General features: G+C 37.6%; 1 protein-coding gene across 3 annotated transcripts in view; it reads left to right on the top strand.

Annotated features, from left to right (window-relative positions):
* Positions 1-24933, top strand: part of SGIP1 (SH3GL interacting endocytic adaptor 1) — a 197344-nt gene that overhangs the window by 30246 nt on the left and 142165 nt on the right. The window lies entirely within an intron of this gene.

Genomic DNA, 24933 nt, shown 5'->3' on the forward strand with positions numbered 1-24933 from the left:
CCAAACATATTAGGAAAACAGGTCACTTCATTTTGTCAGCCCATCTCTGGAAATGGGACTGGGATAGATGCTTCTGGGGGATGTTGTGAAGAAAAGGAAGAGTAGCAGAAAGATCCCATGCAGGGGAAAAATAGGTAGACTCACACACCAAACAACATTTCTGTGTGGACAAAAACTATGTGCCTCATCCAACAACCAGAAACTCAGAAATCCAAAAACCAGAAACCTAGAACAGCCTACTTCTTGACCTCGTTTAAAACGGATGTGGAGGAAAGGAAACCATTGTGTACTGTTGGTGGGACTGCAAACTAGTACAGCTCCTATGGAAAACAGTATGTCCATTCCCCCAAAACTATAGATAAACCGTGACTCAGCAATTCCACTTCTGTCTATCTAAAGAAAATGAGAACACAAATTTGCCAAGATATATATGTACTTCTATGTTTTTTACAGCCTTATTGGTAATAGCCAAGATATGTGAGCAACCTAGGTGTCCATCAGGAGATGAATGGATAAAAAAGATCTGTAATAGCATAATCAATAAAATATATTTTTAAAAGATTATATATAATAAATAATCTTATTTTTATGTAATATGTATATTTATATATAAAATCTTTATAAAAATATATGTAAAATCTTCTTTATCCATATAAAGATGTATAGGTGTGTGTGTGTGTGACTTCCAGGTCACACACACACTCACATATGCATAATAGAGCAATAAAATAGAATGAAATCTTGCCATTTGAATAACATGATGAGAAGTAAATCAGGCAGAGAAAGATAATGCCCTATCATTTCACTGATACGTGAAATCTAAAAACAAAGCAAACAACAACAACAACAAAAACAGACTCATGGAAACAGAGACCAAAGGTATGGTTGCCAGAAGGGAGGGGGTGAGGAGATGGGTAAGAAGGGGAAGGGGAATATAGTCAATAATATTGTGGTAGGTTTACATGGCAACAGATGATTATTAGAATTAGTGGGGTGATCATATTGTACAGTATAAAAATGCTGAATCACTATATTCAGCATTCACCTGAAACTAATATAACCAATATAAGATTATATACCAACTATGCTTAAATAAAAAATAAATATAAAAATAAAATTAAAAAATGTTTGCCCATACAGAAATGGTTTTTGTTAGGAAGGAAACTTTACTAATTTATAGAAGACAGTTAGATGTAATGCATTTGTGATTCGGATTCAAATTCTTAATACTTTTTGGATTTTTCCATTAAATAATTTGCTGCCTCAGATTATAGTCCTATTTTAATGTTAGTATGCCCACTAGAGTGTGAGCCCCATGATGATTTGGGAATGGTTTTTATTATTAGTAGTAGTATCCAAGAAACTAGTTATGTGCTTTGCATGTAGTAAGTTTAAAGAAATGAAAAATTATTTTAGTGTGAATGGTTTTATCATAGAGTCTTATTTACCATGAACCATCATAGACCTGTTCCAATGATGATTTGTCTTCATTTCAAAAAGTTCTTGAAAGCAGGGACAACTGCATTCATTTCTTTCCTCCTCATTTTATCCTGACAGCAGGGCTGGCTTCATGGGTGTGCAACCTGTGCAATTGCATAAGGCTTAGAAGGGCCCTGCATTTGTTTTAGTTGTTTGTTGTTACCTTCTTAAAATTCTTAACAATTTTTGAACAAGGGGCTCTGCATTCTTAATTTTCATCTAGCCCCACAAATTATGTACCAGATTCTGCCTGAGCTCTTATTATGTCCAGTATGTTAGTCTGGCAGCTATGTATTAGCATGTTCTTCCAATTTGGCTTTTCTTGCCCCAACTTGAATTCATAAGTAATGGTTATTTTTGAGATGTGTTGTTCCCTTGGTTTAATAAGAGCCTTCTACAGCAGCCATCATAGCAAGGAGAGTCATCCCTTGTTGCCTGGGCTTCAGAGAATAGCCCAGAATCTTACCATGCAGGCATTATAATTTGGCTTCAAAGTATCCATGAGCATAATCTTTAGAAAAAAGGAGCTAGGGAGGGGCTAGTACATATAAATGACTTCCAGGCCCTCTGTCCAAGCTAGGGACAAGGGAAAGGAAAAGAAAGCTGAGTTTTGAAAATTCTTCAAGAGTTCCCTGGAGAACCATGTTACTGGGCCCCATTCTCCTGCTTTTTTCCCAGTACCCAAGTATCCTATGATAGATAAATGCTTCTCTGACTTTAATGTGTGCAGGAAACATCTACCAATCTTGTTCAAATGCATGTTCTGATGCAGTTGGTCAGAAGTAGGGCTTGAGATTCTGCATTTCTAATAAGCTCATAGGTGGAGTTAGTGCTGCTGGTCCATGGACCATACTTGGGGTAGCAAGCTGACAGATTTGCCATGTTTCAGGTTTGGGCAGATCCTAAATTTTTGTTTCATCCTGGCGTATGTTAGAGCTACCTTCTTTCCCTAAAAGCAGTCTGGTTTACCCTATCATCCTAATACCCATACTGGCACAAGTGCATGCATGCATGCATGCATGCTATGACAGAATGCTCAGAGCTTCAAACAAGATAAAAATCTGACTCAAATTGCATTAAACAATAAGATTTATTATCTTACACAGTAGAAAAGCAGAGGGTGCCAAAAACAGGCTCTAGGAGCAGATGCACATGACTTCATAGTTTCATCAAAGACTCAGGCTTTCTTCTCTCTGTTCTGCCATCCTCGGCATTGCAAAATGGCTATGAGCGGTACAGGCATTACCTTCAAATAAAATAAAACAGAGGCAGAAAGGAGCTGTCTCTGGGGTGTCTCTGTTTAGAACCCAGATAAGTTCCCCAGAAGCCCCAAACAAACATCTCACATTTCAGTTCAGGAGTCTATTTCTAACTCAAAGATTTACCAGGAGAACAAGAAGACTGGGATGGCTTAACTTAATCAGAACAGTCAGGATCCACGTGCTGGAGGCAGAGAGGGGAAGGTCAGTGTTCCTTGAAACACATGAATGAGTGGAGGAAAAAAGTCCAGGTTATGTTGAACAGAAGAAATATGTTACCAATGGGGAGAGAAGGAATGGGTACTGACTTGGCAAGCAACCAAGTATCTACTCACACACACTCCCCAACAAAAGGCCTTCATTTCAAGCAGGGCAGTAAGCCTTCTCATTGCAGATCTGTAGCAGGGAGCTTGGAGGCCCAAATCCTCTTTTTTTCCTTCACTGGGTTAGTTCTTCCTGAAGTTGATCTCTAAAATGTTTGGTTTGAATTTAGAAAAATAATCTTAACTTCAGCTTTTTCCCGGGCAGCTGATCATGAATGCTTACTTAGAATGCAGGACAGGAACAATTGTGTAACTATAAAATAAGTACCAGAATGATTTTGCTGTTGGATTTACTTGGTTCTGTGGTTTCCATTAGTAATGCCATCCTTGTAGCAAATACATCTAAACAAATAGAGGGAACTCTGAAGTCCAATACTTGTTTCAGTTAAATCTAATAATTTAGCATTGGGCAGCATTGTTCTGTTTAGACATTAGATGAATTTTACAGTAAATAATAAAAAAAAAAACCCAGACTTCTTGATAACATTCCTGAAAGACCCAGTGAACTGCAGAAAGGTGCTTCTAAAAGTATCTGAAGAGAATTTGTCCTTGATACAAATTTCTACAGCCAAAACATGCATTGAATGAAACTTCTGTCTTCATTTATTTATGAATGCTGCTAAAAAAAATGAAAAGGCAGAACAAACTGATGGATAAATTCACAGGCTCTCAAGTCCAATTAATTGCCCTAGTTTAAATCTGAGTTATGTCACTAAGCAGCCGTGTGACCTTAGGCAAGTTACTTAACTTCTGTTTGCTTCAGCTTCCTTATCTGTCAAATGAGGATAAGAATAGCACCTATCTCTCTTGGCTGCTATGAATATTAGATGTGCATAAAGAGAACAGAACTTGGCATTAAGTAAACCCTCTGTAAATATTAACACATTTACATGCTTGTATATTCCTTCAATGAGGCAGGTCCTGCATTACACACTTGGTCTCCAATCCTCAAAACAATCCTAAAAGATCATCTAGTACTGCAAATGCCAGTAGTGAATAACAGCTAACATTAAATTGAGCACCTACTATGACAATGTGCCAGGCACTATTTGGGGTACAAAGCAGTCATCTCATTGGAACCTCACAATAACCCACAAAAGTATGGTTTTTCCCATTTTACAGATCAACTAAAGAACAAAGCAATTAGAAAAAATACTTTGGCCTTTTTGGCTGTGGAAAACTAGCCTCAGGGCATGGCAAAGGAAAATCATTATGAAAAGGAAGAGAGAGATGAATTACTCTATAAAATGAAGTTGGAAACAATTTAAATATTCAGGAATTACCCAGGAGGTGACTTGGAAAGGATGAGAGTCAGCAAGGATTTGTAGCAGAGTGAAGGGCTGAGGGGCAATACAGGAATTTGGCAAATCTCTGTGAAAATAATGATCTGCAATTTTTAAGAATAGAAATATTTACAATTCAGTTTTAAGTAACTTACTTTGCCATAATGAAACCCTTCTTTTATTATTCCCTTCTTTTATTATTCCCTATTTGTTGTTATTGTTAATGTTTATTGTCCACCACTCCTTAATATGTGATATTTAGGGGAAATTGGAAAAAAGAAAACATGTCCTGAAATATTAGCATGAAGTACAGAGCAAAATAAAACTCAACCATGAAAGGGAAAACACAGCCTCAAGAATTCAGTGTAAATGAATCATCTGAACAGAATATGCCTAAGAGGACTATAACCCACCCAGTGAACCTTGAAGGCACTGAAGGGAGGGTCAGTGGGTATATCAAGGTCTACAACAGTGATTTTCAACCTTGTATACCTCATTGCACACAAACTAATTACTAAAATTCTGTGGCATATCAAAAACTATATTACATTTTTTGCCAATCTGACAAAAATAGATATAATTTTGATTTATTTACAAAAACAGTAATAGTAATTACCCACCCATTTTGCTCCAAAGTGACTTAAAAAAAATGAGGTGTCTATTCTTGTATATAAAGATTTCTGGTACCAAAAATTACACAATGAGACATAACCTTATTACATGATATGACTAATAAAGTGTGACTTTATTATATGACCTATATACTTACGGTTCCAAGATAGGGCGTTTGCACCAGACAGCTAGTGTTGTGTTGGCTATTGTCATTTTTTATTTGACAATCTAAGGGAAAAAAGGTCAGTGCCCCTGATTAAATAGTCAAATATTGTATGTGTTAAAAATTCTTGTGGCACACCGGTTGAAAATTGCTGGTCTACAGGGTTGGGCTTGAGGTATTTCCACTTCAATATTGAGAAGTGTGACATAATCCTGAGGATTTAGGGCTACCCATTAGGCTGACTCCTAGATTATTTGGAGGAACACGCTATGTTCATAGTAGCAAGAAGGGGCTACAACTCATTTCAGAAATCAAGACCAGAGAAGAAAGTGACTTGCCCAATTCCAAACAATGACAAGCAGAGGAGACCATGACCATATCTCCTGACTGTGAGCCTGGTGGGAAGTTCACTTTGTCCCTGACTTTTCCATAAGAGATGACTCTGTGCCCTGAGGATGCTTTGGGAAAGTCCTAGTGATTTAGAGCTCTCCAGTGGGCTCACTGGCTTAGCATCTGGGAAATTATGAATCACATCAAATGGAATGTTTTGTTTACTTCCTCTGCACAATGCTAAAGGGGAGAAAGGGTTCTTTTTTCATCCAGCTAATTTGTTGGAAGAAGTAGATAATTTTCCAATTTATCTGCTCTCGCAAGCACTGTCTTCTTTGGCCATCTCATTGCTAATTTTAGAGAAAGAATATCATTTGAAGTATTTTACTTCTTGTCAGAAGTTAGCAAAGAGAAAGTCTCTATCTTAACTCTTCTATTAGTAGACCTACTACTAGTGGCAAGTTGTAACAGCAGAGATCCCACACAGTGCAGTCAGTACAGCCAAGAATGGATGTGCATTCAGAGATTATTGAACCAGGACCATTATCAATCATCTAGTTCATTGGGTCAGAAGCCCCTTTTAAACGAAATTGAAGTCAACACCCAGTAAATAAAAGCCAATAAAACTGGAGCCACTCAGGATTAAGCTAGTAGTTAAGGACATCCTAATCTCCTGCTTATGCTGGAGTAGCAGTCCCCGAGTCCCTGAGAGAGGTCCCTAAGGAAGCAATCAGATGATTACTAAGCTTCTCCATCTTACTCACTCACTCTATCAATAGAGACAGTCAGTTTAGAATGACCTTCTCAAGGTCTTATCCCTCAGGAGTAGCATGCCTGAACTTGAACTGATGTCTCTTTGGTCTCAGTCCGTTGACTCTCCTATAGCTCACTAAGTGATAAACGCTTTTTTGACTTCCACCTCTCCTGGTACTAAGATCTTGGAGGCAGAGAGTGATGGGATGAAGCTGGAGACAATATGTTACTGTGCTCAGTAACCAGGGAAAATTTAGTGAGGCTGAGTCTGAGAAAGCTGTGGTTTAACCTGACTGATCTAAACTAATGCATACAAACATGCCAATAAAACACACAGAAAGCATTTTGTATAATTCTTGAGATACTTGAGATTTCTGTGTCATCTGCCATGTACTCTTTATATTGGTCCAAATATGGTCCAAGGATGCCCGATAGCCCTGATGAAATGATGCATGTAAGAAATCATGCTACACTGATTATTCTTTTTGTAAAAATGTGATGGTGCAAGGAAAAGGGAATAAACTTTGATCCAGTGCCCACTGACAGTCACACAGTTGGCCAGCCATGGAACCTTAGGCCAGTTATTTCATCCACTACATCGGTTGCCTCCCTCATAAGAGGGAATGACAGGGAAATGACTATTACACATAGAGATTTCAGCACAGTTATAGTATGCATGCAATACTATTGAGATGATGATGATGATAATGATGATTTGACTAGCTTAATAATAATACTCCTTACAGTGACCTTGAGGGGTTTGTAGTTATCAAAGTCCTCATTTTCCAGATGAAGACACTGAGGGCTGGAGTTTTTACATGCCCTGGATTATAAAACCAGCACCAACTGATTCCAATGCCCATTTATTTTCTACTACAATAGCCCCTGGTAAACTTCTACTTGGGTTTAATTTTAGAGGAAACAATGTGTGTGCCAATGCATAATTTTCTGACATGTAATTTGGGTGTCTTTCTTTTTATGTGCTGGAAAGCTTGAAACCAACTTATTGTCTAAGTATAATTGTCTAATTAACCCTAAAAGAATTTATCCCTTCCTTCTGTTTATGGACTCTTATTTTCTGTGGCCTAGCTTTTGTTTATTTTTTTTTGTTTTAAACATCATACTGTATTTCTCTTTAGTCTGTCTCTCTGAAAACTGTCCCTGTGATCAGAAACAAGTAAAAATTTATTCTTAAGCATTTGAAGACTATATTAAGTCATAGGGAGTATAAAAAGGATAAACTTATGTTTCAGACATCAAGAAACTTAGTTTAATTGAGGACTATAAGGTACATGAAAATGATGAGGCAATAAATTCTAAGTGAAAGGAACATGGGCAGAAAATACAATATAGCTCTGAGAAGGGAAGTAATTTCTAAAATTGGGGGTGACAGTGGGAATAACTTTTTGAGATTTGGGCTTAGAGTTCTAGAAAACAAAGTATGTCACAGTGGAATCCAAGAGCGGAAGTTAAATCATTTACTTGCTTATTTATTCAGCACACTTTATTTTAATCTTCTCTGTGCTTTTCTCTTTGTAGATGCCAGGTAGTGGGTACAATAGGTCTTTGCCCTTGTACAACTTAAAGTTTAGCTTTTCAAGAAAAAGTCATTGGTTCTACCATGTTGCACTTCTAGCAAAAATCAAAGAGTGGGAGGTATTAAAATAGAATAGGCTGGATTTTAAATATTGATCCTATTTCTATTAATAAGTCCACTTTTATGTCAAAGCAAATTTTATTTCAGGTAAATTATTCTAGGATTTATAGCAGGAGTTATATTCAACCCAGGCCAGGTCATTATACTGAATAAAAGGTATGTCTGTTTTAATATCTTCCTTTTATTGGGGTAAATTAATCATTCAGCTAGAATATATTGGAACTTAAACCAGAAGCTATGTAAACTATTTAGATGAGCATTAAGGTGATTATTGTAATGCTAAATAGGCCACCTTAGCACACTCAGTGAGCTATTTTGTTGTTTGAATCATGGGACCTTTTTAAGATTGAAGTGCATAATGAGCATTTATTGTCCCTTAGGGCCATCAACTTTATTAGGAGCTGATTTGTATTCCTTCATCATTTTGATTTCAGAGATAGTTGGAATAACAACTGATAATTGGAAAAATAAAAACTTCTATATCTTGCCTCCAAAATCTTTTATTTTATCTAGCAAGAAAAAGTACACATTTTTGGGGGGAAGAGTTCTTTCATTCATTTTCAGACTAATGAATATTTATCCTAGTACGTAACATAATCTAATGGAGTGAAATAACTCCAAGCTGAGAGGAGACCTGAGTTTCAGCCTTAACCACATCACTTGGTGGATTTTGGTTTTTCATCTGTAAGATGGGGAGGAAAATGACAACAGGATAACTGTAGAAGCATTTTTTTTTGCCATCCTAGAATGCATTTACTTTTTTTCTAGTATAAGTATCCAAAATGTCCTTTAGGAACTAGCCATTCGTCTGTATGGCACAGAGTATGTGGCACAGACCTGGCCAATCACAATGAAATGATGAAGCTTATACAAATAAAATTCCCACAGTGATTGGATCAAAGATGGTTGAAATATCTAAGAATTCTGCAAATTATGTGAGAGTTTTACTGGAATGGGGTACTCTCTCTGTTCTTTTGAACTTGAACCCAGGAAGATGGGAACCTGAGGCCACAGTTTCTAAATAGAGAGCCTTGAGTAGGAAGTCCCTACGTAGAAAGGAGAATCCTTTGCTAAATCGTGGTGCCCTGATTGTGTGGTTTGAGTCCCTGCTGCAGGATACGTCTTAAGGCAGTTCCATTCCTGAATTTTCACTTGTGTCAATCAACAAATGCCCAATTTGCACTAAAGCAGTTTGAATCAGATTTTCTAATTAGTAAGTGAGGAGAGGAAGGATTTTTAAAATATGTGTCAATAAAACATATATGAACCTTTCACTTTTAAGCCACTGAAAGGTAGCTATTAATGATAATTGATGCTGTCAATTTGAAAGGAAGGAATATGATTATAAAAACTTTCCTACCTTACTAACAAGAACCCCACCAGATATTTTAAAAATTCAGAACAGAAGAGATAGTAGTCTATCAGATAGAAAAAATGTTATTTGAAGAAAGGAAATGGGAAAATACCATCATGATGAAAGACCAAAGGCTTTGCCTTGTGACCTGTAACTCTTTCAAGTTTTGTTTTTGTAAGCAGCACCATTTGCATTACCTGTAATGTGTTTAGTTAACTATTTTTTTCAGATAATTGAAATGTAGTTGATGTATATTTATGTTACATACAAATATTGTACAGTGTAGTGATTTGATAGACTTAAGTCTTTTGAAATGATTACCACAGTAGTGTTAATTAAACATCTCTATCACATCAGATAAATAAAAATTTTTTTTCATGAGGAGGATATTTAAGATCTACTTTCTTGCCCTGGCTGGTGTAGCTCAGTGGATTGAGTGCTGGCCTGTGAACCGAACAACCACGGTTCGATTCCCAGTCAGGGCACGTGCCTGGGTTGCAGGTCAGTTCCCAGAAGGGGATGCATGAGGAGCAACCATACATTGATATTTCTCTCCCTTTCTTCTTCCCTTCCCCTCTAAAGATAAATAAATAAAATCTTAAAAAAATAAATAAAGCAAAAGTAAAAAAGTCTTAACAATTGTTAAGTGGCCAATATGTATATGGTAACTTCCTATTATTATTTTGTGTGTATATTTGTCATAGTAAAAAATTTTAAAATAGTTTAGCCATGCAACTGCTTAAAAAAAAAAGAATGCTAATCCTCTGCTGGCTAAAGAACAAAATATAAACTTAGAAGTTTGCCACACAAGTCCCTTTAAAGGTTGAACCGAACTAGTGTTCAGCCTTCTTCTGCATTCCCTTTAATTTTGCTTTACGTAACCCTGTTTCCTAAACCTGCTGTGCCCTTTCATGACTCCAAGTCCTGTGCTTCCCATTCTTAATACCTAAAATTCCCTTGCTTTCCTCACCTGGCAAACACACTCATCCCTAAAAACCCAACACAATGTATTTTCCATCAATACAAGGGGCTCAGTCAGAATTAGTCATTCTCTTCCAGTTTCCCCTTTATCCATGACTCTCCTATAGGTCTTACTATGGTCCATGCCTATATCTCTATATTCCAGCCCCACCGTCATGCTTGGGAAACAAAGGGTGCTTGGTAAGTGCCTATCACATGAATGCAGTACATACAGAGTCAATCCTTTCTTTGTGAATGTCCTCCTGATGACCTAAAGAGAGCGAACACAGAAGCAGCATTTTTCTGTCTTTCAGCATTTTTCTCCTCTCTTGTAAATCTCGGAAATTTAACTTCTCTAACATGGAAAAGCAATCACAATTCTAAACTTACAGGCCACAGAAATATGTTACTATTTCATTTGTAAACACCACCAACAAATCGATCCTGTCATTAAGATCTAATGATTTTTAGACTAGCTGGGATTTATCTTTAGAAAAACACTGAGACTTGACTTCTTTAATGAGCTTTTTCTCCTGACCCAGCAATACCTAATTTTTACTTAATTACTTTGTGTTGATATTAGGTTTGGTTCCTTGGGTTCCTCCCCAAAGTACATTCTCATGGAGGCAGAGCCAGACTGGCTGCAATACATTATTTTTCTTTACAATTCTTGAATTAAAAGGTATAAAACCATGTGCGTTCCTCTTTTTTTTTTCACTCTTGGGGACTTTGTTATTACTCAAACAAGAGTTTCAAATCTTATGAATGATTTTAAGTCAAATAAACTACTTTTTGGTAAAATCTTGATGGTTTTAATTTGTAAGACTTTGAGTGTGTGTGTGCATCCTCTAGATAAATGAATCTTCTCTTCAGTATGGTGGTACAATATTTTTAAAAACTTACAGAAAAAATAAGAAGAGCTTGGTCATGAGTCACAAACTAATGATACACAAGTACAATATAGTCTAGCCATACAATGGAATGTTTTTTGGCAATAAAAAGAAATGAAATACTAATGGATGCTACATTGATGAACCTTGAAAACATTGTGCTAAAGAAAAGCAGCTAATCACAGAGGACAATATATTGTAATATTCCATCTACAGAAAATGTCCAGAAGAGGCAAATCTATAGAGACAGAAAGATGAGTGGTTGTCTAGGACTGGAAGTGTCGGAGGGCAATGAGAAGAGAGTGCTAGTGTATACAGAGTTTCATTATAGAGTGGTTAAAATGTTCTGAAACTAGCACAGCTCTATGCATTTGATGAGCTAAAAACCATCAAATTTTAAAGTTATATAAATTATATCTCAATAAAGCTGTTATTTATCTTTGAAAGTTAAGCATGAGAAATGGATACATTATTTTTAGGGTAATGCTGGCTGGTGTAACAACCAAACTCAAACATGAGAGGGACTTCGCACTAGCAAATGTATTATCTCATTTATGTAACAGTTACTCCTGTTTAGGGAATAAACAGGAGTAACTGGTAGGTAGGGAAGCCTCCCATGCATTCATTCAGAGATTCAGTTCTTTTTGTCTTATATCTCTGTGGATCTCTAGGGCTTTAGAGTCCTCTGCATTCAGCTGGCAGATGAGGAAAGAGGGTGGGAAGGGGCGTTCTTACCCAGAAGTACCCACTGTTGCTTCTACTTGAGTTCTGTTGTGTCACATAGCACACCTAATTGCAAGGGACTCTGGGAATGTAACTGAGTTGTGTGTCCAGGAAGAAGAGGAAACTGGTTTAGCAAAGGGCTCTCCAGTCACTGTTGTAATACTCCCATACTTCCCAGTCCTCTCCATCCTCTCTCCCATTTCCTCAACTTATCTGTGCTTATCTCTAGTTGCTTTTCATGTTTTTTCATCACCCGATATGATCTGTAGTACTGAATTTCCATTCTCAGCTATTAATTAGGCATACTCATATATAATATACACCCAAGAAAAATTGGGTTGTTTTTCATCTTTAAGGAGCAAGAGAATATGGTTTGTTTTATCTGCAGCACACGGGGGTTAGTTATCAGCTTATTCTTTCACCCCTCAGTCCATTGTCTTTGCCATCAGACATATCTTCCTTTAACAGATCTATTCTTGTTATTTCTCTTCTTAGAACATTAATGGCTTCCATTGCTTATAGCTGTGTTTTTCGTGTTTTTCAAATGTCAGTCTGTTGACTGCTACTAGTCCATAGTGAAGTGATCAAAATAAGAAGGTGGTGTGTGTATGTGAGTGTGTGTGTGATTTAAGATTTCCAACTGTCCTTGCTTAAGAAATTTATTTGGAGATTATGTCCTTCTATATTAAAATAATACTTCTGTATTGTTAATATTAAATGTGTTAATAATGTGTATCAATTAATATTCAAATGTTAATTGAAAGCTAAGAAAATATATTAATATTTAAATATTAAAATAATAAAATATTATTAAAGGAGGTATTAAAATAATATTTTCTTTCATAAAGCCATGGTACTAGTTGATTATTTTTAAAAAGTCCTCTTATTCTAAAACAGTCTTGACCTTATACTTTGTCAGAAATGTGAGTTTTGAGAGCCATGGTGTTTAAAGGAGATGTGTTTTAAAGGAGAAGGAGATGAGGAAAAACTTTATAGAGTTGCCACTCACAGAACACTAGGAAGGTGTATCGTTCCACATGGTGTGCAGTTTTGGCCTTCTGCTTAGAAGGCTTGTGTCTGTATGTGGTTGATGGGGATAAGAGTGAAGGATCTCCCAGGAATTTGGGAGTATTGAGAAGAGGGTGGGAGAGCTGGGTCATGCATCAATTTCTCGCAGGAATGATCATGATGGAAGAACAGCTTATGGTGCAAACTTTAGTCTGTCCTTTTCCTCTCATAGGTTGTGTCGGTGGCCTAAAAATTAAACTGATATAAGACAGATTCATAGAGGGAAAAATCTAAATTTATTTAATGTCTATATGTAGACAGTAGTCTTCAGAAGGAAAATGAAGACCCAAAGAAGACTTTAGGCCCAGAAGCTTATATGCCTTTCTACATATAAGAATAACAAAGAAAAATACATTTTGGAGGTGTGACAAGACAAAGCAGGTCAGGGCAGTAAACTGTGGGACAGCGACTAGAAAATACATGAGAGAAACTAATGGAAATCAGGGTTATTATTTTAGTAGCTTTGTTCGAAAGGGCTCATTTTGTTGTCAGCTCCCAGTCTCTGAGAAGAATGTTCTCTTCCTGGTACAGGGAGGGCATCTTTCTCACAGGAATTTTTTTTACCTAGTTTTAGGTAGAAGGGCACAGGTCAAAGATCTCTTTCTGCATCTGCTCTTCTCAAGTGCCTTCAGATCAAAATAATCAATATGCCAAAGCAGCATATTTGGAGGCAGCATGTTCAAGTCCATTATGTACATTTGAAACACTCGTTTCATTTGGGCAACTTCCTCACTCTTAGATTCAAGTTGGCCTTACTCTTACCTGCAGACGTACCTTAAAATTTTCTCTACTGCTGTCGTTTCAGAAATGAGCCACTTAAAAATAGCGGTCAAGCCCTGACCAATGTGGCTTTGTTGGTTGGGTGTCATCCCACAGAACAGAAAGTCACTGGTCTGACTCCCAGTCAGGGCACATGCCTGGGTCGTGGGCTGGTCCCCAGTTGGGGCACATGTGAGGAGCAGCAAATTGATGTGTTCATCTCACATGGATGTTTCCCTTCCTCTCCTTCTCCCTCCCTTGTCTTCTCTCTAAAAATAATTAAAGAAAATCTTTAAAAAAAAGAATAGCAATCAAAAACCTCAAAACTGAACCCAAGTAGCCACTGCACAGAGGAGTAAGTGTGCACCCTACCAAAGCCGTGTGTGTTGCCCTCCTGCACATGGCTCAGGGAGGTCCTCATGCGAGTCACGCCAACTGTTGTGGCCTCAGTTTGCATTACTAGCAAATGAAAATGGGGCCAAACTGATTTCTAGTGTCTCCTCATTTCTAACACTGGATGAACTGAATTATTTTTGCCTGGTGCTTATGTACTTTGTGGTAAAAATCATGTCAGTGGTTTTATTTTTTGTCTACAGTTAGATTCTGACAAACTGCAAAGTAAATAAAATATGTATTGTGTGTTTAAAGCTTAAATGGAAACCACCTGGGTGTCTTGGAAAGCCAACTAGAGAGAACTTGCCTTTGTTATCAATTACTCATGCTCCGAACAGACCCAGGCTTCTCCAGACCATGGCAGTTTTAGTATTATACCAGGAGCTATGTGCAGTTTAGTTTCCAGGACTGTTCTTCCCAGCAATCTGTGGGCTCTGGAGCTGGGAGTGAAGGTACAGAGACCCAAAGTGGGCCGATATTGGTTTATGTCTTGCAGCAAGAAGAAAAAAAATGAGAATTGACAGTAACAATATAGAGATGGGATGTGGGGTTGGGTCCTTCTGGAGCCATAAAGATAAATATTGTTTTAAAGTTGTTAACAAGGAAGGAGGTACTGTATTAGCATTAGCATTGAAAAGGAGGAGTTAATGCAGTATGTATCAATTCAGAATCAATTCAGAAGATGAGGAAGAATAAGAAGGCCTGACTTTGTTACCTGAACTCAAACAAATGTAACCAGGTAGCAGCCCACCACTGTAACTTAAGTGCTTTAACATGAGCGTAAGGAGTGTGGGTTCTGGAGTCCATAACCTGGTTTAGTCTGGCTCAGCCACTTAAAAGCTTGTAAGTTGTTTATCCTCAAAAGCCTTAGCATCCTTATCTATAAAATGGAGATGAGAGTATAGGGTCATGGTAAGGATTTAGAGATATGAACCCAGTGCTCATGGTACACGTTCAAGGAACTGATAACTAGTTTTATTACTACACGCTTAACATATTCCAAGATCTCCTGGACCAGCCCCTCCTAGCTTTACTATTTTTCCCCCTAAAATTCATCTGTATAAATTTTCTGAAACTATTTATGAGGGACAAATAGTTTCTTTTTTTCTCTTTCTTTTCTTCCTCAACTCTTCCTCCTTTTCTCTCATCTCTCTTCTCAGAGTTGGTAGGAATGGGTAGTGGCCATATGCCAAACTACTTGAAAGAGGATACCTTCACATTAGCCATGTGTTTGGGATCTGGAGTTTGGGATTTGGAAATTATTCTTCAGTGATTACAGATAGACAAGGAGAGCAATTGTCTCAGTTTCCCGCCCACCTCCTCCCCAGGCGAAGCTGCTGCCTGCTCAGGGCTGCGGCATCTGCGGGGTCATGCCGGTGCTTGGCGTGCAGCTGCAGCTGTCAGGAGCTGAGAAAGCCCCGTTTTATTTTCTGAGAAGGGCACTGCCAGTGGGTCGGGGAACACTCAAGTGTCTTAGCTACCGAACTGCCATAGACTAGCAGGACATGTTTTCTCCCAGATAAAATTCAAGCTGCCACTGGACTGTCCTCCTCACCATCTCTGCTTATTATATGTTTTTCCCATTCTTCAAAGTCCACTGCAAATATCAATTCCTCCAAGACCTTTCTTGGTCTTTCTTCAAGACTCCCTTACCATTTTGGCTCATAGCATATGCTTGTAGCAGAGACTTGTATTACGTCTCCTTGATTAATTGCTATGGTATTCCAGGGCCTCTTCATGTAAAGGAACCCCTTGAAGAATGCTTGTCATTCATAGACTGACTTGAACAGTTTCTTTTCATCTATTTGCATCTTGATTTGTTAACCATTCTCAAACCTTTATTCACTTTAACCCTAACGTGTAAATTAACTAATTAATTTTATCCCTCTGGCTTCTGATTTTGATTGCATGTGAGTCTGGTTACAAGGGAAATACTTAAGAGGAGAGAGGTCAGAGGGGTCTTTTAACTGGTGAGTGTTACCTTCCTTCACTTGTATTATAGTGACAGCTATACTTATCTTATTTCTGTCATCTAAGCAAGAGTGCAGGGACTTGTTTTTCCACGTAAAATGAGGCTTTGAAATTAGCAGGTGCCCAAATGATTAAGAACTTGAATCTGATGAGCAAACTTACTTAGCAATATATTATAGGAAAGTGATACTAATGCAGTTCTGCGTGTGTGTGTGTGTGTGTGTGAGAGAGAGAGAGAGAGAGAGTGAGTATTGTATATCCAGAGAGAAAAGAAGAGAAAAGGAAGTAGGAAGGACACAATGGCAGCAGGCTCAATCCTAGAATCCTAGGTTAGATTTTGAAATTTTTTTCCTTTTCTTCTGCACTTGTACTTCCTATTTGAAGTCAGTATTCAAGACCAGATGATTAATTTTAGCTTCAAGGTTGGTTTCTGGAAGTCATTCCCCTATTAAGACCTATTCTAACCAAAATATCCCATTGTTATTTATAAATTAATGTGACTTTTCAAGACCTTCCTTCTTGCAGATACATTTGTCTTTTAATCTTTCTCCATTATCAGAGATATTATAAGTTCCTTCTATGCACAGGTACTGGGTATCACTGGGGTAGAGGATGTCCAACGTCATGTAACAATAGTCCCCCGATCTGACCGATAACCTGAGTCACTTGGGAGCCCCTATTCCTGAGCCCATCCTTGGAGATTCTGAGTCAGGATATCTGGGATGGGTCACATCTTGGGAGAGTATGTCTTTAAAAAGTTTGTCAAATGGGGCTAATGAACAACTGATACAAAAACCACTGGGGTAAAAGGATTGGGTTGTACCCAGAGGTATTTATAAGTTGCTCAGCAAGATTAGACCTAAGAAAAAATAACTCACAAACATTAATTATATTGTGAAATATGTAATTTACATGTTTAAAGTGCTTTACCATTTTTAGAGTATTTTATAAAGTACTCTCATGTACTTCATTCCTCCTATGAGATAGGTAAAAGAGTTGTTTTATTGTAATTTTTAATGGGAATTGAAATGAAGAAATCAACTGACAAAGCCCAGATTCAGATACTGCAGATACTGCAAATACTATGCCATTTACTCAACAAACTGACTGAGAATTTAAGAATTTGTTCATGGTGAAACAAATATCTAAAACAGCAAAAATAGAGATTTGTGGGTGCTTCTGCAAGACAAATGACAATGATGATCCAGAGACACATCTGTAACCATGGATTTTCCAGCTTATCTGGATGAAAATCTAATAAGAGAAAAAGAACAGGACTTTTCTCTCTTCCTAAGAGAGTGGTTTCACTTCTGCTTATTTGGGGGTTCCTAAAATTGTATGTATATTTACAGATAGGATTAGTCAAGTTTGTTGTTTGTTTTTATTCTCTTTTAAGAAGCTAAATAATGCAAAGAGAAGCAGGGGCTGTCTTGTCTTCCCACTGTGTCAGTACCCGGCATGCTTTCTCAAGGCTCGGCTTCCCCCATTTCTCACCAGCACAGCCTTCATCCTAGTGTTCATGGGGACGTGCATTAAGGTGTAAGATGATAGGTGTAAGATAGTCAACACGGGGATCTTCAATATCAGAAGATTTTTAGGATTTCTTAAAACAATAGGCATAGACATAGACATTTCACAAAACAGAAAAAGATCTCTACAAGATTAGAGCAGCTGTATAGGATCAGGAAAAAGAAATCAACATGGGATCATGGAAGAAAGCAGGCCTCATATGAGAAAGAACTTTAAGGCTCTGCATCTAGACCAATGATTTTCAACTGGTGTGCTGCAAGAATTTTTAAAACATGAATACCTAACCAGTCAGGGGCACTGACCTCTTTTCCCTTAAGACTATCAAATAAAAAATGACAATCAACACAACAATAGCCATCTGGTGTGAATGAATCAAAATTATATCTTTTTTTGGTCAGATTGGAAAAATACATCGTGTTTTTGTGCTGCAGAATTTGAGTAGTTACTTAATGTGTGCCCTGTGATGAAAAAGATTGGACACTGATCTAGACCATGGTTCCCAAATTCTGTGCATGTGCCAGGGTACCTATAAAATCAAGGGCACACATGAAAGGCTTCATTTTTTTAAAGATTTTATTTATTTACTCTTAGAGACAGAGAAACATCCATGAGTGGTTGCCTCTTGAACACCCCCTACTGGGGACCTGACCTGCAACAGGCATGTGCCCTGACTGGGAACCAAAGCAGCAACCCTTTGGTTCACAAGCCAGCACTCAAACCACTGACCCACACCAGCCAGGGCTGAAAGCTTCATTAATTGGGCCCTGTTGACATCCCCAGTCTTACACTTCCTGTTGCAGTCCTAAAAAAATATTTATTCTCACAATATCCTTACTGTCATTATCATTATAGAATACAGTTTTTACTAACTTTAATTTTATATAGCAGTCAACAAGGTGTTTCCTAGTAGGTCCTGCTGATCTTGACTCAAGGAATAAATTAAAACTATGAGAAGTACTCTAAAATTATTCTAAAAATAAAACTCTGCTTAGGTCCATATATCCTTTTAAATTTAGAATGTTTTGCCTGGCACATCCTCAGCTCAGCCCATGCAAAGTTATACCCATATTCATTAGGAAACTCTGAGTGGACCTTTATTTTGTGTACCTGCTGAGAACTAAAGGATGGTTGTCTTCCCAATACATGGCATCAGATACAAGTGTGGTCCTAACACTAACACTTTACCATTAAAAAAGCCCAGAAACTTTTTACCTAATTTTACTTCAGCAAATAAAGACACATGACCTTAATTAGAGATAAATACATAGCTTATGATTCAATTAATCCTTTTGTACTGTGACCTAATCTGCCTTACAAAGCATCAGTTGCCTACACACCACCTATAGGGTCCACATGCACTCATATGATTCAACTTCGCATTCTGTGTCTGGGGCCTTTGTCACAGACAATGTGGAACGTGGCGACCAATGTTACTTGAAGAGTTGCAGCATTCCCACTAATTGGTGTCTTATTGGAAAACAAAGCTAGATCAACCAACTACCTTGGCATCAGAAGAATTATACAAAAAGAAAATGATAAACATTGGACCATGGTTCAGAGAGAAAGATGATGGAATCTGACTCTCTCATCTCGAAGAAAGGAGAGGGGACTGCCTAGTTAGTTAGTGGCGATCACAGGAGACGGGATCTGAGGAATCCCTGTCTCCTCAAATCCATTCACTGCTCCTTCCACTTGGCTGTGCTTGTAGAGCTGGCAAAGGAGGTGATGAGTTACCTAGAAATCTAGGAAAAGGTCATCTTGATTTTTAAAAGGGCTAATAAATTCTAAATGAGAGTAAGTGTACTAGAATAGCAATGGGATAGACAATGTAAAACATTTGTTATTGTGTAATAGTGACTTTAAGAATGAATGGCTGTGCTCTGAGGTATTTTTTTCCTCAGAAGTGGCCAGATGAACTGGCAAGTGAAGATAGAAGCACTTTACTGTTCAAGATCCCTTCTAGGAATACTTTGTATGAAAACAGGTTAGGTCCCAGACCTATAAGTATGAATGGAAAGTCATTTTTGGGGGAGGAGACCTGGAGAAAGGCATTGACCTCTAAGTTTTTTATTAAACGAGGAGAAAACACACTTCATGGACTGAACATGATTTTTGTCAAGGTTTTTTCAGTTATGTTGGTGGGAGAGCCCTTAACTCTTTCCAGTCAAAGACAGAGACTGCAATTAGAGTTATTGGTGCATAAAATAAGCTAAGATAATTTGCCTTCAGTAGCCTAAGATTATGTCAAAATAAGACCGCAGATTTCATTCTTAAATCCCCAGATCTTTGTTTACTTTAAGAGTGACAACCCGGTGTACCAGGCTAGAAAAAGATTATTAATTTATAGGTACGTGTTACTTTAAAGCAAATCCAACTTACACTCAGATTTATGAAAAGATATATTAGGGAATAACCTTATATTACACATAGTTATTAATTTTTTGATACATCAAGTCTCTGAAGTGTTTGATATCAATTGATTAGTAAATACATAAATTACACTCAGCTTTTTACATGTTGCCTAGAAGTTCTTTGGAGAAGGTGAGACAATTATGACTGTAAGTATTCCAAATTATATATGGTTTCTCAATGAAAATACCTAGTTATAATGGCATGCCAAAAAAATCTAAGTGGTTTTGATGAGACCTGATGATCGGTTTGTGCAAGAGATGAGCCATCAGCTCCAGAAAGTAGTAGGCAAGTTAGGAGTATATTCTCAAAGTGTGGTCCAGGAACTACACTACTTGCACTAGAATCACCTAAAGCGCTTATTACAAATTCAGATTAACTCCATTCTACTGAATCACAGGGAATGAACCCCAATAACTGCATTGAATGAGTTCCTTGGTTTATCCCTATGTACCCTAAAATATGTCAGCCACTGGGACTGACTTTGCTTAGAGGCTGGGTTTCACCTTTGCAGAAATTGATTATCCTAATTTGTAAAAATATGACTTCCTCAGTTTGCGATTAAGTACATAGAAGCATAATTCTCTGAACTCAAATACCCTTTCATTAAGTGGCCTAAAGAGGAAACCCTTCTACTGTCTCAGCTGCATTTTGTTTTACATTATTGGTTAAGGCCTCCTATTTCTCACCAAGCAGCGATTAGTGGTGTCTTGCTTCTGAATATTTCTTCGTTTCATGGTATTACTTTTGTTTACATGGCCGGCTCCTGTCTGCCCCACTATGATTTCTGCGAAGGAAGGAAAATTACTGCTTGGGAGATCATCTTTTATTATCACAAACTGAATAAAAATGGAATCACTATATATAAATTTGTCCCCTTGAAGCATTAGAGTGCAGTAATAAAATAATATGCAAGTTCTGTCACTTGTGCTCTGAGTTGCCCCTCATTCACAGTGCAGTGGTCCCCAACCTTTGTGGCACAAGGGACTGGTTTTGGGGAAGACAATGGATCTGGAGCCCTGGGTGGGGGGTGGGGGGGGGCAGTTTCAAGCTCATTACAGTGTGGCTCAGTTCCTAACAGGCCAGGACCAGTACCAGTCTGTGGCCTGGGGGGTTGGGGATCCCTGTTTTAGAAGGTACTTGCCTTCCTTTAGTGACTTCACCAGCAAAATATGAAAATGATAGACCCTCTCCCACTTCATCCAACCACTGACAAATAAGTGGAGCAATGGTGTTTGAGTGTTCTATGAAGGACAGGTTTATGCAGGATTTGTTAGTATTTGAGGCCTAGTGATCCAAGGCACAGATATATTCAGTCTAATAATATATGGTAATTTGCTAAAAGAAATAAGAATTAATCAAAGGCAATTCATTTTTCATTGTTTCTAGTTGGTCTTCCTCTATTTTTATTTCACTCTAGGTTGTGATTTAGAAAGCTTTAAGTGTAATTTTTCTTACCTGCCTTTTGATTTCATACTTAATTTGTGCTGTATGCATTTCAAACTATTAGCAACAGATTCTCAGTTGAACATTTTCTTAGAAGTAACCAAAGCACTATCATTATTAAATATCCTTTACATTTTTAAAATAAGAGGTATATACTGCCTCCTGGGTTCTGGCACTTAAAAGAGTAAAATTTGGTAGAAATATGATAAGAAAAATTTTCCTGCTTAACACAATAAACAGAAGCAGAATCCTCACCTTTTTTTTCCCCACAATAAAACATAGGCCTGCTTTAATCTATCTGAAATCATGTCTTATGTTCTGTTTAGCTTCAAATGTCATCATTAACTTTCTTTACTTAGATTCTTAATACTTAAAGTATTAGGTACTTATGGTAACTTTTTTGTGGGGGCAGATAAGAGTGAGGGTAAAGAGAAGGGAAGGGTTCAAGGATTTCTCATGACTGGAAGGAAATAGAATGAATTCATTTAATGTTAGCTGAAGAGGTTAAGACCTGTCTATTTTAGGCCTTGCTTTCTTAAGTCTTTTGGGTGTAATTTTCTGTCATTAACCCCAGTTTTTCTTAAAACAAAACAAATTCTCTAAACACTGCACTAGAAGGTCAAGAATCCTTAAAGCAAATTCAGATTATTGGTCTTTCTAGGCCATGAATTCCCTGAAGATGGGTTTTCCCAGAAGCTCTTGAGCTTGTGATGGGACTTCAGGCCTTCTCACCCTCTACGGTCCAAAGGACTCCTGTAGCGAACACTCAGATGCCCGGGAAAAACATTCTCCTGGTGCCACTTTTCTTTGTGCCTAGTGACCCTAAGCAAGTGAGGGTGTTTGATAACAAATTCCTAAAACATAATCTGTAAGTAAAGACTTTTTAAAAGGAATCATCTTCAAAAGTCATGGGAATAGCTGGCTATTTAAACTCTCCATGGCTGTATAAAAATTCCACATCTCCTGGCCTCACTTAAGTCTCATCTCTTCCATAACACTGTTGTCCAATGTCTCATAAAATTTCTACTGTGTCTGTAGACAAAGACACACAGTTTGCCATGTGATGATAGAATGCTGCGTATTCTCTTTTATGTTCCCTTTGTGTATTTGCCTCCCCATTGAATTTTTTAATTCCTTAGGGACAGAAATTAAGAGTAAGACCTCAACAGACCCTAGGTACAGAAAGTTTTTGGTGTTCCCTCTACTATCACATCTAAATCAAAATAAAAAGGATATTATTCGGTCAAATAAGGATAAGAAAACTTGGCAAATTAAAAAAATTTTTTATACTTGTTTTGGGAAATGTCATTTTTTGAAGCTAAGTGGCTTCAGAAAACTCCCTCAAGTCTCCATTTCCAGATCTTGTCCTTAACCTTGAGGATCCAAGCACTTGATTTTGCCAATGCTGAGAGGTAAGCAGGCTCCAGGAATATGGGAACAATCATGCAGTGTTATCTATTAAGCTTAATTCTAGTTTATTAACTTACAGTGAGGAAAAAAGGTCCAGGGAAAGAAAGGCAGTGGAGAAAGATACAAAAGCCTCCTTTTCCTAGTCTGGTGGGTTACCAAACTTCTCTAAACCTTAGCCCTCATCTGTAAGTGGAAATATGAAATGTTAAAGTGACTTACCTAAGAAAAAGAAGATAAAAAAGATGAACAGTGAAAGGATAGCAAACTCACAGTTATTAAGAACCACACCTAAAACAAAAGCAAACTAAGAGGACAGCTAGATCAGGAGCAGAACCATAGAAATGAAGATCACATGGAGGGTTAGCAACAGGGGAGTGGGAGAAGGGGGGAGAAGGTACAGAAAATTAGTGGCATAGACAGTAGATAGAAAATAGATGGGGGGGCAAGAATAGTATGGTAAATATAGAATCTAAAGAACTTAAGACACGTGGTCATAAACTAAAGGGGGTGAATGGCAGGGGAGGGGGTGTGCAGGGTGGAAGGGAATGAAGGGGGGAAATGGAACAACTATAATTGCATAATCAATAAAATATTTTAAAAAACTGAAAAAAATAATAGGACCAAAATTTTCAGTTTGTGTGAGAATTAATGAGATAATATGTATAAAATGCATTAATACCCTGCTTATCACTTACTAAACACTCAAATATTAAGGAAAAGAAAAACTTTTAGCTCTTTTGGTCTTCCTCAAAATGAGCTATTTCACTAATGTGTGTACAGGTGGGATAAAAAAGCATTAGGAGATGGTAATGAAAGTATTGCTGGCTTGAACTATCCTTTCCCACTATAAGGATAAATTTTCCAATGACACTGCTTTCTGGGAGCTTCTTGCTTGAACAATGCCAGGGACACCCTCACCAGATTTATTTTCCAGCTTTGTTTGTATATATTTCATGTTGGTCATTGAGATTTTAGGTGATGTGGGCCTTCTTAATCTTTAACACCGCTGGTGACAAACAGTTGGCACAGATGTGACAAGTATTTCTCTTTACCAACTAGGCTCTGCTCTTGCTGGACCTGGACTCATCCTGTGAATTCTCTTCACAGCCCTCCCAACAGTCACTACTAATAGCTCATAGTTTTTACTGTAAGTGAAATGTATTTGCCACTCTGGAAATAGGCCACTGTGAAGTCAGCAGTCCCTGCTTTTATTTTTAAACACGTTATTTCTCATCACTGTGTGCTGCTTTCACTAATCAGATTTTCACCATGCACATATACCTTCCACAACCACACAAAAATATGAGAGGATAAAGATAAAGTTTATATTGGTAATCATCTGAGTTCCACTGTCAGGTTTTATGTGAAAAAGAGTTAGTGCTTTGGGCCCTTCCATTCGCTGCTTTCCTGACTGCCTTATAAAATTTATGACAAGCTATATAAATAGTTAAACCATTCTGTGGAATTCATATTCTAGAATACTACCCAGTGACAAAAAGAATGAGCTACTGAGAACAGACACATAGACTGGATGGATCTTTGGAATTATGCCATGTTGAAAAAACAGTCTTCAAAGGTTATATAACGTATGACCCCATTTGTATGATACTCTTGAAATGACCAAACTATAGAGATGCAAAAGGGATTAGTGGTTACCAGGGATTGGGAAGAGCAGAGGGAGGAAGGTGGCTGTGGCTATAAAGGGTTAGTGCAAGGGATCATTGTAATAGAGCTGTGCTATAGCTTGACACTGGTGGCCATCACAAAAATCTACATTATAAAACTCTTTTAAAAACAAATACATGTGAGTGAACATAAAACTGGTGAAATCTGAATAGTTGGGTGGATCATATCAATTCCAATTTTCTGGTTTTGATACTGTACTATAGTCAGGAAAAATTTATCATCAAAATAGGAAACTGGACTAAAGACTATAAGGGTCTCTGTTATTTCTTACAAATGCTGGTAAATCTATAATTATCTTGGAAGATGTTTTTTAAAAGATCTACCATGAGCATTTTGGGATTGCAACTGCATCTTACAGCAATTCAGTATCAACTAAGGGAATTTTCCCTTCAGAATAGTAGCAGAGAATGATGCTCAGATGTTTTCAAACCTAACTTGGCTGTGGTGATAATATTTTCTAATATTTCTACCTTGA

The sequence above is a fragment of the Artibeus jamaicensis genome, unplaced genomic scaffold (assembly GCF_021234435.1).
Source record: "Artibeus jamaicensis isolate MK-2021 breed Jamaican fruit bat unplaced genomic scaffold, CSHL_Jam_final scaffold_1019, whole genome shotgun sequence".
In the NCBI taxonomy this organism is placed as follows: Eukaryota; Metazoa; Chordata; class Mammalia; order Chiroptera; family Phyllostomidae; genus Artibeus; species Artibeus jamaicensis.